General features: G+C 60.3%; 2 non-coding genes across 2 annotated transcripts; both read left to right on the forward strand.

Annotated features, from left to right (window-relative positions):
* Positions 1-9,431: 9,431 nt before the first annotated feature.
* On the forward strand, positions 9,432-11,364 carry LOC148316117 (18S ribosomal RNA). Its single transcript, XR_015840369.1, has one exon. It is a non-coding gene; the product is annotated as an 18S ribosomal RNA (ribosomal RNA).
* Positions 11,365-12,250: 886 nt separating this feature from the next.
* On the forward strand, positions 12,251-12,404 carry LOC148316118 (5.8S ribosomal RNA). Its single transcript, XR_015840348.1, has one exon. It is a non-coding gene; the product is annotated as a 5.8S ribosomal RNA (ribosomal RNA).
* Positions 12,405-12,500: the final 96 nt, after the last annotated feature.

Below are 12,500 nucleotides of genomic sequence, written 5' to 3' on the forward strand. Positions count from 1 at the left end.
CTGTCACACTTAGCCCGAATAGGAGCACCTTCCCCGGGCACGGGAGGTGCCAAGCGGCCCCTAAGTCTACCCTAATGGAAGCTCCGGAGGAGGAGTGCGGGCGTGTGTCACACTTGGCCCGAATAGGAGCACCTTCCCCGGGCACAGGCGGTGCCAAGCGGCCCCTAAGTTTGCCCAAATGGAAGCTCCGGAGGAGGAGTGCATGCTGTGTGACAGTGAAGCCGAATAGGAGCACCTTCCCCGGGCACAGGCGGTGCCAAGCGGCCCCTAAGTCTACCCTCATGGAAGCTCCGGAGGAGGAGTGCGGGGCACAGACGGTGCCAAGCGGCCTCTAAGTTTGCCCAAATGGAAGCTCCGGAGGAGGAGGGCGGGCGTGTGTCACACTTGGCCCGAATATGAGCACCTTCCCCGGGCACGGGCGGTGCCAAGCGGCCCCTAAGTTTGCCCTTATGGAAGATCCGGAGGAGGAGGGCGGGCGTGTGTCACACTTGGCCCGAATATGAGCACCTTCACCGGGCACAGGCGGTGCCAAGCGGCCCCTAAGTTCGCCCAAATGGAAGCTCCGGAGGAGGAGTGCATGCTGCATGACAGTGAAGCCGAATAGGAGCACCTTCCCCGGGCACAGACGGTGCCAAGCGGCCCCTAAGTTTGCCCTTATGGAAGCTCCGGAGGAGGAGTGCATGCTGTGTGACAGTGAAGCCGAATAGGAGCACCTTCCCCGGGCACATACGGTGCCAAGCGGCCCCTAAATTTGCCCTTATGGAAGCTCCGGAGGAGGAGTGCATGCTGTGTGACAGTGAAGCCGAATAGGAGCACCTTCCCCGGGCACAGACGGTGCCAAGCGGCCCCTAAGTTTGCCCAAATGGAAGCTCCGGAGGAGGAGTGCTTGCTGTGTGACAGTGAAGCCGAATATGAGCACCTTCCCCGGGCACAGGCGGTGCCAAGCGGCCCCTAAGTTTGCCCAAATGGAAGCTCCGGAGGAGGAGTGCATGCTGCCTGACAGTGAAGCCGAATATGAGCACCTTCCCCGGGCACAGACGGTGCCAAGCGGCCCCTAAGTTTGCCCTAATGGAAGCTCCGGAGGAGGAGTGCATGCTGCATGACAGTGAAGCCGAATAGGAGCACCTTCCCCGGGCACAGACGGTGCCAAGCGGCCCCTAAGTTTGCCCAAATGGAAGCTCCGGAGGAGGAGTGCATGCTGCATGACAGTGAAGCCGAATAGGAGCACCTTCCCCGGGCACAGACGGTTCCAAGCGGCCCCTAAGTTTGCCCTTATGGAAGCTCCGGAGGAGGAGTGCATGCTGTGTGACAGTGAAGCCGAATAGGAGCACCTTCCCCGGGCACAGACGGTGCCAAGCGGCCCCTAAGTTTGCCCAAATGGAAGCTCCGGAGGAGGAGTGCGGGCGTGTGTCACACTTGGCCCGAATAGGAGCACCTTCCCCGGGCACAGGCGGTGCCAAGCGGCCCCTAAGTTTGCCCAAATGGAAGCTCCGGAGGAGGAGTGCATGCTGCCTGACAGTGAAGCCGAATAGGAGCACCTTCCCCGGGCACAGACGGTGCCAAGCGGCCCCTAAGTTTGCCCAAATGGAAGCTCCGGAGGAGGAGTGCATGCTGTGTGACAGTGAAGCCGAATAGGAGCACCTTCCCCGGGCACATACGGTGCCAAGCGGCCCCTAAGTTTGCCCTTATGGAAGCTCCGGAGGAGGAGTGCATGCTGTGTGACAGTGAAGCCGAATAGGAGCACCTTCCCCGGGCACAGACGGTGCCAAGCGGCCCCTAAGTTTGCCCAAATGGAAGCTCCGGATGAGGAGTGCGGGCGTGTGTCACACTTGGCCCGAATAGGAGCACCTTCCCCGGGCACAGACGGTGCCAAGCGGCCCCTAAGTTTGCCCAAATGGAAGCTCCGGAGGAGGAGTGCGGGCGTGTGTCACACTTGGCCCGAATAGGAGCACCTTCCCCGGGCACAGACGGTGCCAAGCGGCCCCTAAGTTTGCCCAAATGGAAGCTCCGGAGGAGGAGTGCGGGCGTGTGTCACACTTGGCCCGAATAGGAGCACCTTCCCCGGGCACAGACGGTGCCAAGCGGCCCCTAAGTTTGCCCAAATGGAAGCTCCGGAGGAGGAGTGCGGGCGTGTGTCACACTTGGCCCGAATAGGAGCACCTTCCCCGGGCACAGACGGTGCCAAGCGGCCCCTAAGTTTGCCCAAATGGAAGCTCCGGAGGAGGAGTGCGGGCGTGTGTCACACTTGGCCCGAATAGGAGCACCTTCCCCGGGCACAGACGGTGCCAAGCGGCCCCTAAGTTTGCCCAAATGGAAGCTCCGGAGGAGGAGTGCGGGCGTGTGTCACACTTGGCCCGAATAGGAGCACCTTCCCCGGGCACAGGCGGTGCCAAGCGGCCCCTAAGTTTGCCCAAATGGAAGCTCCGGAGGAGGAGTGCGGGCGTGTGTCACACTTGGCCCGAATAGGAGCACCTTCCCCGGGCACAGGCGGTGCCAAGCGGCCCCTAAGTTTGCCCAAATGGAAGCTCCGGAGGAGGAGTGCGGGCGTGTGTCACACTTGGCCCGAATAGGAGCACCTTCCCCGGGCACAGGCGGTGCAAAGCGGCCCCTAAGTCGGTAAAGGTTGAAATAAGTAAATAAATACAAAAAGGACGAGGGGGGAAAAAAAAAGGCAAAAACGTATAAAATTCCCCCATTCATTTCAATGGGCTCGGCCGAATTGGGCTTGCGGGACCGCCGAGGGCACGCCGGAGGGCGGTTGAGTCGGTAAAAGTTGAAATAAATGAATAAATACAAAAAGGACGAGGGGGGGGAAAAAAAAGGCAAAAACGTATAAAATTCCCCCATTCATTTCAATGGGCTCGGCCGAATTGGGCTTGCGGGACCGCCGAGGGCACGCCGGAGGGCGGTTGAGTCGGTAAAAGTTGAAATAAATGAATAAATACAAAAAGAACGAGGGGGGGAAAAAAAGGCAAAAACGTATAAAATTCCCCCATTCATTTCAATGGGCTCGGCTAAAATGGGCCTGCAGTACTGCCGAGAGGCCGCCGGAGGACGCCCTAGTAGGCAAACGTTGATCCCCACACACGAGGGGTCAGTTAGGCGACCAGGGGTAGCGTTTAGGCGACCAGGGGTAGCGTTTAGGTGACCAGGGGTAGCGTTTAGGCGACCAGGGGTAGCGTTTAGGTGACCAGGGGTAGCGTTTAGGCGACCAGGGGTAGCGTTTAGGTGACCAGGGGTAGCGTTTAGGCGACCAGGGGTAGCGTTTAGGCGACCAGGGGTAGCGTTTAGGCGACCAGGGGTAGCTTTTAGGCGACCAGGGGTAGCTTTTAGGCGACCAGGGGTAGCGTTTAGGCGACCAGGGGCGTTGCAGTTCCGCCGAATTGCATTAGGGGCGCTGCAGTAGGCAAACGTTGATCCCCCCTAGTCAGAGGGTCATTTGCCTACTTCCCAGGTTTACCCGGGTTTTCCAAAACACCTGGGGCACATTTTCAGGGATCACGTTTTTAGAAACAAAAATATTCATAATTTCTTCTAAGTCCCCTTTCCAGCGGGGAACTTTGAAACATTGTATCCGACCACTGAAGGCTGTTGGCGGGCACGGCGCGGCAAACAGCCCGCACTCAGGCATGGAGCTCCGGGGAAAGTTGCCTAATTTCTTCTAAGTCCCCTTTCCAGCGGGGAACTTTGAAACATTGTATCCGACCGTGGAAGGCTGTTGGCGGGCACGGCGCGGCTCATAGCCGGCCCTCGGGCACGGAGCTCCGGGTGAATTTTTACAAATTTCTTCTAAGTCCCCTTTCCAGCGGGGAACTTTGAAACATTGTATCCGACCGTGGAAGGCTGTTGGCGGGCACGGCGCGGCTCATAGCCGGCCCTCAGCAACGGAGCTCCGGGTGAATTTTTACAAATTTCTTCTAAGTCCCCTTTCCAGCGGGGAACTTTGAAACATTGTATCCGACCGTGGAAGGCTGTTGGCGGGCACGGCGCGGCTCATAGCCGGCCCTCGGGCACGGAGCTCCGGGTGAATTTTACAAATTTCTTCTAAGTCCCCTTTCCAGCGGGGAACTTTGAAACATTGTATCCGACCGTGGAAGGCTGTTGGCGGGCACGGCGCGGCTCATAGCCGGCCCTCAGGCACGGAGCTCCGGGTGAATTTTTACAAATTTCTTCTAAGTCCCCTTTCCAGCGGGGAACTTTGAAACATTGTATCCGACCGTGGAAGGCTGTTGGCGGGCACGGCGCGGCTCATAGCCGGCCCTCAGGCACGGAGCTCCGGGTGAATTTTACAAATTCCTTCTAAGTCCCCTTTCCAGCGGGGAACTTTGAAACATTGTATCCGACCGTGGAAGGCTGTTGGCGGGCACGGCGCGGCTCATAGCCGGCCCTCAGGCACGGAGCTCCGGGTGAATTTTTACAAATTTCTTCTAAGTCCCCTTTCCAGCGGGGAACTTTGAAACATTGTATCCGACCGTGGAAGGCTGTTGGCGGGCACGGCGCGGCTCATAGCCGGCCCTCAGGCACGGAGCTCCGGGTGAATTTTACAAATTCCTTCTAAGTCCCCTTTCCAGCGGGGAACTTTGAAACATTGTATCCGACCGTGGAAGGCTGTTGGCGGGCACGGCGCGGCTCATAGCCGGCCCTCAGGCACGGAGCTCCGGGTGAATTTTCACCTCATTTCTTCTAAGTCCCCTTTCCAGCGGGGAACTTTGAAACATTGTATCCGACCGTGGAAGGCTGTTGGCGGGCACGGCGCGGCTCATAGCCGGCCCTCAGGCACGGAGCTCCGGGTGAATTTTTACAAATTTCTTCTAAGTCCCCTTTCCAGCGGGGAACTTTGAAACATTGTATCCGACCGTGGAAGGCTGTTGGCGGGCACGGCGCGGCTCATAGCCGGCCCTCGGGCACGGAGCTCCGGGTGAATTTTACAAATTTCTTCTAAGTCCCCTTTCCAGCGGGGAACTTTGAAACATTGTATCCGACCGTGGAAGGCTGTTGGCGGGCACGGCGCGGCTCATAGCCGGCCCTCAGGCACGGAGCTCCGGGTGAATTTTTACAAATTTCTTCTAAGTCCCCTTTCCAGCGGGGAACTTTGAAACATTGTATCCGACCGTGGAAGGCTGTTGGCGGGCACGGCGCGGCTCATAGCCGGCCCTCAGGCACGGAGCTCCGGGTGAATTTTTACAAATTTCTTCTAAGTCCCCTTTCCAGCGGGGAACTTTGAAACATTGTATCCGACCGTGGAAGGCTGTTGGCGGGCACGGCGCGGCTCATAGCCGGCCCTCAGGCACGGAGCTCCGGGTGAATTTTTACAAATTTCTTCTAAGTCCCCTTTCCAGCGGGGAACTTTGAAACATTGTATCCGACCGTGGAAGGCTGTTGGCGGGCACGGCGCGGCTCATAGCCGGCCCTCAGGCACGGAGCTCCGGGTGAATTTTACAAATTCCTTCTAAGTCCCCTTTCCAGCGGGGAACTTTGAAACATTGTATCCGACCGTGGAAGGCTGTTGGCGGGCACGGCGCGGCTCATAGCCGGCCCTCAGGCACGGAGCTCCGGGTGAATTTTTACAAATTTCTTCTAAGTCCCCTTTCCAGCGGGGAACTTTGAAACATTGTATCCGACCGTGGAAGGCTGTTGGCGGGCACGGCGCGGCTCATAGCCGGCCCTCAGGCACGGAGCTCCGGGTGAATTTTACAAATTCCTTCTAAGTCCCCTTTCCAGCGGGGAACTTTGAAACATTGTATCCGACCGTGGAAGGCTGTTGGCGGGCACGGCGCGGCTCATAGCCGGCCCTCAGGCACGGAGCTCCGGGTGAATTTTCACCTCATTTCTTCTAAGTCCCCTTTCCAGCGGGGAACTTTGAAACATTGTATCCGACCGTGGAAGGCTGTTGGCGGGCACGGCGCGGCTCATAGCCGGCCCTCAGGCACGGAGCTCCGGGTGAATTTTTACAAATTTCTTCTAAGTCCCCTTTCCAGCGGGGAACTTTGAAACATTGTATCCGACCGTGGAAGGCTGTTGGCGGGCACGGCGCGGCTCATAGCCGGCCCTCAGGCACGGAGCTCCGGGTGAATTTTACAAATTCCTTCTAAGTCCCCTTTCCAGCGGGGAACTTTGAAACATTGTATCCTACCGTGGAAGGCTGTTGGCGGGCACGGCGCGGCTCATAGCCGGCCCTCGGGCACGGAGCTCCGGGGGAATTTTCACCTCATTTCTTCTAAGTCCCCTTTCCAGCGGGGAACTTTGAAACATTGTATCCGACCGTGGAAGGCTGTTGGCGGGCACGGCGCGGCTCATAGCCGGCCCTCGGGCACGGAGCTCCGGGTGAATTTTACTCAATTCTTCTAAGTCCCCTTTCCAGCGGGGAACTTTGAAACATTGTATCCGACCGTGGAAGGCTGTTGGCGGGCACGGCGCGGCTCATAGCCGGCCCTCGGGCACGGAGCTCCGGGGGAATTTGCCTCATTTCTTCTAAGTCCCCTTTCCAGCGGGGAACTTTGAAACATTGTATCCGACCGTGGAAGGCTGTTGGCGGGCACGGCGCGGCTCATAGCCGGCCCTCGGGCACGGAGCTCCGGGTGAATTTTACAAATTTCTTCTAAGTCCCCTTTCCAGCGGGGAACTTTGAAACATTGTATCCGACCAAAGGAAGGCTGTTGGCGGGCGCGGCGCGGCTCATAGCCGGCCCTCGGGCACGGAGCTCCGGGTGAATTTTACAAATTTCTTCTAAGTCCCCTTTCCAGCGGGGAACTTTGAAACATTGTATCCGACCGTGGAAGGCTGTTGGCGGGCACGGCGCGGCTCATAGCCGGCCCTCGGGCACGGAGCTCCGGGTGAATTTTACTCAATTCTTCTAAGTCCCCTTTCCAGCGGGGACCTTTCAAACATTGTATCCGACCAAAGGAAGGCTGTTGGCGGACGCGGCGCGGCTCACAGCCCGCACTCAGGCACGGAGCTCCGGGGAAATTTGCCTCATTTCTTCTAAGTCCCCTTTCCAGCGGGGAACTTTCAAACATTGTATCCGACCACTGAAGGCTGTTGGCGGGCGCGGCGCGGCTCACAGCCCTCCCTCAGGCACGGAGCTCCGGGGAAATTTGCCTCATTTCTTCTAAGTCCCCGATCCAGCGGGGAACTTTCAAACATTGTATCCGACCACTGAAGGCTGTTGGCAGACGCGGCGCGGCTCACAGCCCGCCCTCAGGCACGGAGCTCCGGGGGAATTTGCCCCCTCATTTCTTCTAAGTCCCCTTTAGGCGACCAGGGGTTGACAATTTAGGTGACCAGGGGTTGACAATTTAGGCGACCAGGGGTGACTTTTAGGCGACCAGGGGTGAGGTTTAGGCGACCAGGGGTGAGGTTTAGGCGACCAGGGGTAGCGTTTAGGCGACCAGGGGTAGCGTTTAGGCGACCAGGGGCGTTGCAGTTCCGCCGAATTGCATTAGGGGCGCTGCAGTAGGCAAACGTTGTTCCCCCCTAGTCAGAGGGTCATTTGCCTACTTCCCAGGTTTACCCGGGTTTTCCAAAACACCTGGGGCACATTTTTAGGAACCACGTTTTTAGTAACAAAAATTCTTCTATGTCCACCTCCGTGAAAGAAATTGCCCAATGGTTCCCGCGGAGGAGAGCTGCCAGGCGGACGCATACTGCAATAACGGCCGCCCTGGCGCTCTGGTGGATGTTATCCTCGAAATTTCTTCTATGTGCCCATTCCAGCGGGCAACTTGCGAACAATGGTGTCCGACCATGGAAGGCTGTTGGCGGACGCGGCGCGGCTCACAGCCCGCCCTCAGGCACGGAGCTCCGGGGGAATTTTCCCCTCATTTCTTCTAAGTCCCCATTCCAGCGGGGAGCTTGCAAACGTGGTATCCGACCACTGAAGGCTGTTGGCGGGCACGGCCCCACCAGCGCAACACGGCACTTCCTATGACTCGGGTCCGACGCAGGAGGAGCGGTCCTCCCGGCCCCACCACACGGCACTTCCTATGACTCGGGTCCGACGCAGGAGGAGCGGTCCTCCCGGCCCCGCCACACGGCACTTCCTATGACTCGGGTCCGACGCAGGAGGAGCGGTCCTCCCGGCCCCGCCACACGGCACTTCCTATGACTCGGGTCCGACGCAGGAGGAGCGGTCCTCCCGGCCCCACCACCGCCACACGGCACTTCCCATGACCCGGGTCCGACGCAGGAGGAGCGGTCCTCCCGGCCCCACCGCAACACACACAACCACTGACCGATTGGCAATCATGACCCGCCATCGGAGGGCCCCTGCCGGCCCCGGCCTCGCGCCGGGGTGTTCGGGTGGACGGTTCCTTCGGCCTGCGGGTCGACCTCTGAGCGTTGGCCGGCACCGCAGCACCGCAGCACACATAACCACTGACCGATTGGCAATCATGACCCGCCATCGGAGGGCCCCTGCCGGCCCCGGCCTCGCGCCGGGGTGTTCGGGTGGACGGTTCCTTCGGCCTGCGGGTCGACCTCTGAGCGTTGGCCGGCACCGCAGCACACACATAACCACTGACCGATTGGCAATCATGACCCGCCATCGGAGGGCCCCTGCCGGCCCCGGCCTCGCGCCGGGGTGTTCGGGTGGACGGTTCCTTCGGCCTGCGGGTCGACCTCTGCGCGTTGGCCGGCACTTCCCTACCGTTACCCACCCCACCCCTGGGGTTGTGACAAAACGGCACTTCCTATGACTCGGGGTCCGACGCAGGAGGAGCGGTCCTCCCGGCCCATCTCGCACCCACACCCTGACATATACTGCACCACACCAACCACTGACCGATTGGCAAGCATGACCCGCCATCGGAGGGCCCCTGCCGGCCCCGGCCTCGCGCCGGGGTGTTCGGGCGGACGGTTCCTTCGGCCTGCGGATCGACCTCTAGCGCACCAACCAGCGCGAAACCGCTTTCGTCGCGAGACCGAGACGACCCTGTCGCGTGCCCGTCGGCCACACGGGCCCAGAGATGTCCTACACGGGAGTTCCGCCGCGCTCGCGGGTGCCCCGCCACGAGAGGGGTGCGGGAGCCCAGGCCCGCGTCAGCCGAGCGGTCCTTTCCGAAAAAGCATGTTTCTCAAACCCTACCGGCGTCTGTCAGAAGACGCCGCCTCCGAGTGCGTGTTGCGGTCGCGGGCGTGCGGGCGGCTCCGGCTCCCTCCCGCGACTGACCGCCACGCGGTAACGCGGCCTCTACGGACCGAGTACATACCGAGGCCCAGCCGACTTCCTCACCGCGCACGGGGGCTGAATCGGTAACGGAAATTTCGGTAGCCCACGTCCGAAAAAAAAATGAAAGAAACGAGGGAGGCTGGGGTGCCGCCGGGGGTAACCCCGCGGGAGGCCGTCTCCCGCGGGCGCCGCCCGGTCCCCGCGCCCGGCTCCCCGCTCAGCTCCGGTTCCAATGCAAGAAACACAGACCGCCGGACGCGAGGGCTACCTGGTTGATCCTGCCAGTAGCATATGCTTGTCTCAAAGATTAAGCCATGCAAGTCTAAGTACACACGGTTCCGATACAGTGAAACTGCGAATGGCTCATTAAATCAGTTATGGTTCCTTTGATCGCTCCACCGTTACTTGGATAACTGTGGCAATTCTAGAGCTAATACATGCAAACGAGCGCCGACCCGTCTCCGCGGGGACGCGCGCATTTATCAGATCCAAAACCCACGCGGGTTCGGTTTGCCGCGGTGCAGCGGGCCCGCCGGCTTTCACAGCCGGCGGGCTGTCGGTCTCCGCGGTGCCGCCGGCCCGGCCCCCCCTTTGGTGACTCTAGATAACGCCCGAGCCGATCGCCGGCCCCCCCGCGGCGGCGACGTCTCATTCGAATGTCTGCCCTATCAACTTTCGATGGTACTTTCTGCGCCTACCATGGTGACAACGGGTAACGGGGAATCAGGGTTCGATTCCGGAGAGGGAGCCTGAGAAACGGCTACCACATCCAAGGAAGGCAGCAGGCGCGCAAATTACCCACTCCCGACACGGGGAGGTAGTGACGAAAAATAACAATACAGGACTCTTTCGAGGCCCTGTAATTGGAATGAGCGAACACCCAAACCCTTTGGCGAGGAACAATTGGAGGGCAAGTCTGGTGCCAGCAGCCGCGGTAATTCCAGCTCCAATAGCGTATCTTAAAGTTGCTGCAGTTAAAAAGCTCGTAGTTGGACCTCGGGACGCGAGCTGACGGTCCGCCGCGAGGCGTGCCACCGTCTGTCCCAGCCCCTGCCTCTCGGCCGCCCCCGGGATGCCCTTGGCTGGGTGTCCCGCTAACCTGGGGCCCGAAGCGTTTACTTTGAAAAAATTAGAGTGTTCAAAGCAGGCCCGCGCCGCCTTGCATACCGCAGCTAGGAATGATGGAATAGGACCCCGGTTCTATTTTGTGGGTTTTCCCTCCTGAACTGGGGCCATGATTGAGAGGGACGGCCGGGGGCATTCGTATTGCGCCGCTAGAGGTGAAATTCTTGGACCGGCGCAAGACGGGCCAGGGCGAAAGCATTTGCCAAGAATGTTTTCATTAATCAAGAACGAAAGTCGGAGGTTCGAAGACGATCAGATACCGTCGTAGTTCCGACCATAAACGATGCCGACTCGCGATCCGGCGGCGTTATTCCCATGACCCGCCGGGCAGCGCCCGGGAAACCACCAAGTCTTTGGGTTCCGGGGGGAGTATGGTTGCAAAGCTGAAACTTAAAGGAATTGACGGAAGGGCACCACCAGGAGTGGAGCCTGCGGCTTAATTTGACTCAACACGGGAAACCTCACCCGGCCCGGACACGGACAGGATTGACAGATTGACAGCTCTTTCTCGATTCCGTGGGTGGTGGTGCATGGCCGTTCTTAGTTGGTGGAGCGATTTGTCTGGTTAATTCCGATAACGAACGAGACTCCGGCATGCTAAATAGTTACGCGGCCCCCCGAGCGGTCGGCGTCCGAAAAACTTCTTAGAGGGACAAGTGGCGCTCAGCCACGCGAGATTGAGCAATAACAGGTCTGTGATGCCCTTAGATGTCCGGGGCTGCACGCGCGCCACACTGAGCGGACCAGCGTGTGCGCTTGCCCTGCGCCGAGAGGCGCGGGTAACCCTCTGAACCCCGCTTGTGATAGGGACTGGGGACTGCAATTATTTCCCACGAACGAGGAATTCCCAGTAAGCGCGGGTCATAAGCCCGCGTTGATTAAGTCCCTGCCCTTTGTACACACCGCCCGTCGCTACTACCGATTGGATGGCTTAGTGAGGTCCTCGGATGGGCCCCGCCGGAGGCCGGCAGCGGTGCCGGCGGCTGCGTCGAGAAGACGATCAAACTTGACTATCTAGAGGAAGTAAAAGTCGTAACAAGGTTTCCGTAGGTGAACCTGCGGAAGGATCATTACCGGTTGAGCGGCCAGCGGCCCGCCTTTCGGGGAAAGGAGGAGAAATCTTCTCTTCCCCGCTCCCAAAACTAGGCCGAGGGGCGCGGAGGGTGTCCCGGCGCGTGAGGCTGGTGCGGAGGGGACGGTTTCGCCCGCTTGCCGGGCGGGCCGGCCCGTTACGCCCGCCGCGCGCCGGGGCTCGCCGCGGCCCGGAGCCGCATCCGTGGCGGTAGGTTCAGGCATGCAAGGAGTAGGTACCGGGACCCGTGCGGTAGTGTGGCCCGCGGGGACGGCTGTAACAGGGAAGGGGAGTGGGGATTGCGGGGGCTGCACGCGGCGCGAGTCGCGTGCAGTTATCCGTTTAACCCCCAGAAGGAAACCCGGGCTGCGCGCGGGGCAAGCCGCGCGCAGTTATCCGATTCCTTTTCCCCCGGCCCAACCTCGTCCGTCCCCGGTCTGGATCGCCCCGTCCCCGCCGCCTCGTCCCGCCCCGCTCCTGCTTGTTACGTTCCCGCCGTCCCGGGTACTTGTCTAAACCACACTAGTCTGGCCGGGCCACGGCCGGCGGGCCGGGGCCGGGAGGGGGGGGAATGCCGGGGCTCGACCGCCCTGCGCTACTCCCCCTCCCTCAGCCCCGCAGCCGTCGGTGTCAGCGGGGCCTGGCCGCCCTCGGAACAAAAAAAACCAAGTCGCCGGGTACCCAACTCTTGGCCCGCCTACGGCGGGCCCGGGGGGGTTCAATGTCTCTTCCACCGTTCGTACTTTAACCCCCCCACATTCCCTTGCCGGGAGGGGGGGGTGGGCGCGGGCGGGAGGGGGTAGCGCCCGGCGGCGCCGTTATCCCCCATGTAAAACCTTTGTCTCCGATCTATGGCCTCAACCCCCAAAACAAATCCACAAACGAACAACTCTTAGCGGTGGATCACTCGGCTCGTGCGTCGATGAAGGACGCAGCTAGCTGCGAGAACTAATGTGAATTGCAGGACACATTGATCATTGACACTTCGAACGCACCTTGCGGCCCCGGGTCCCTCCCGGGGCCACGCCTGTCTGAGCGTCGCTTACCAATCAATCGGGAAAAGGAGGGCGGCCGACCCCGTCCTCCGCTACTTTCCCGCAGTTGGGGGTTTTCGTAGGCCTCGGCCTGACAGCCGGC

This window comes from Idiotropiscis lumnitzeri, chromosome 22 (genome assembly GCF_059441095.1).
Source record: "Idiotropiscis lumnitzeri isolate Australia: NSW breed Sydney's pygmy pipehorse chromosome 22, RoL_Ilum_1.0, whole genome shotgun sequence".
NCBI lineage: Eukaryota > Metazoa > Chordata > Actinopteri > Syngnathiformes > Syngnathidae > Idiotropiscis > Idiotropiscis lumnitzeri.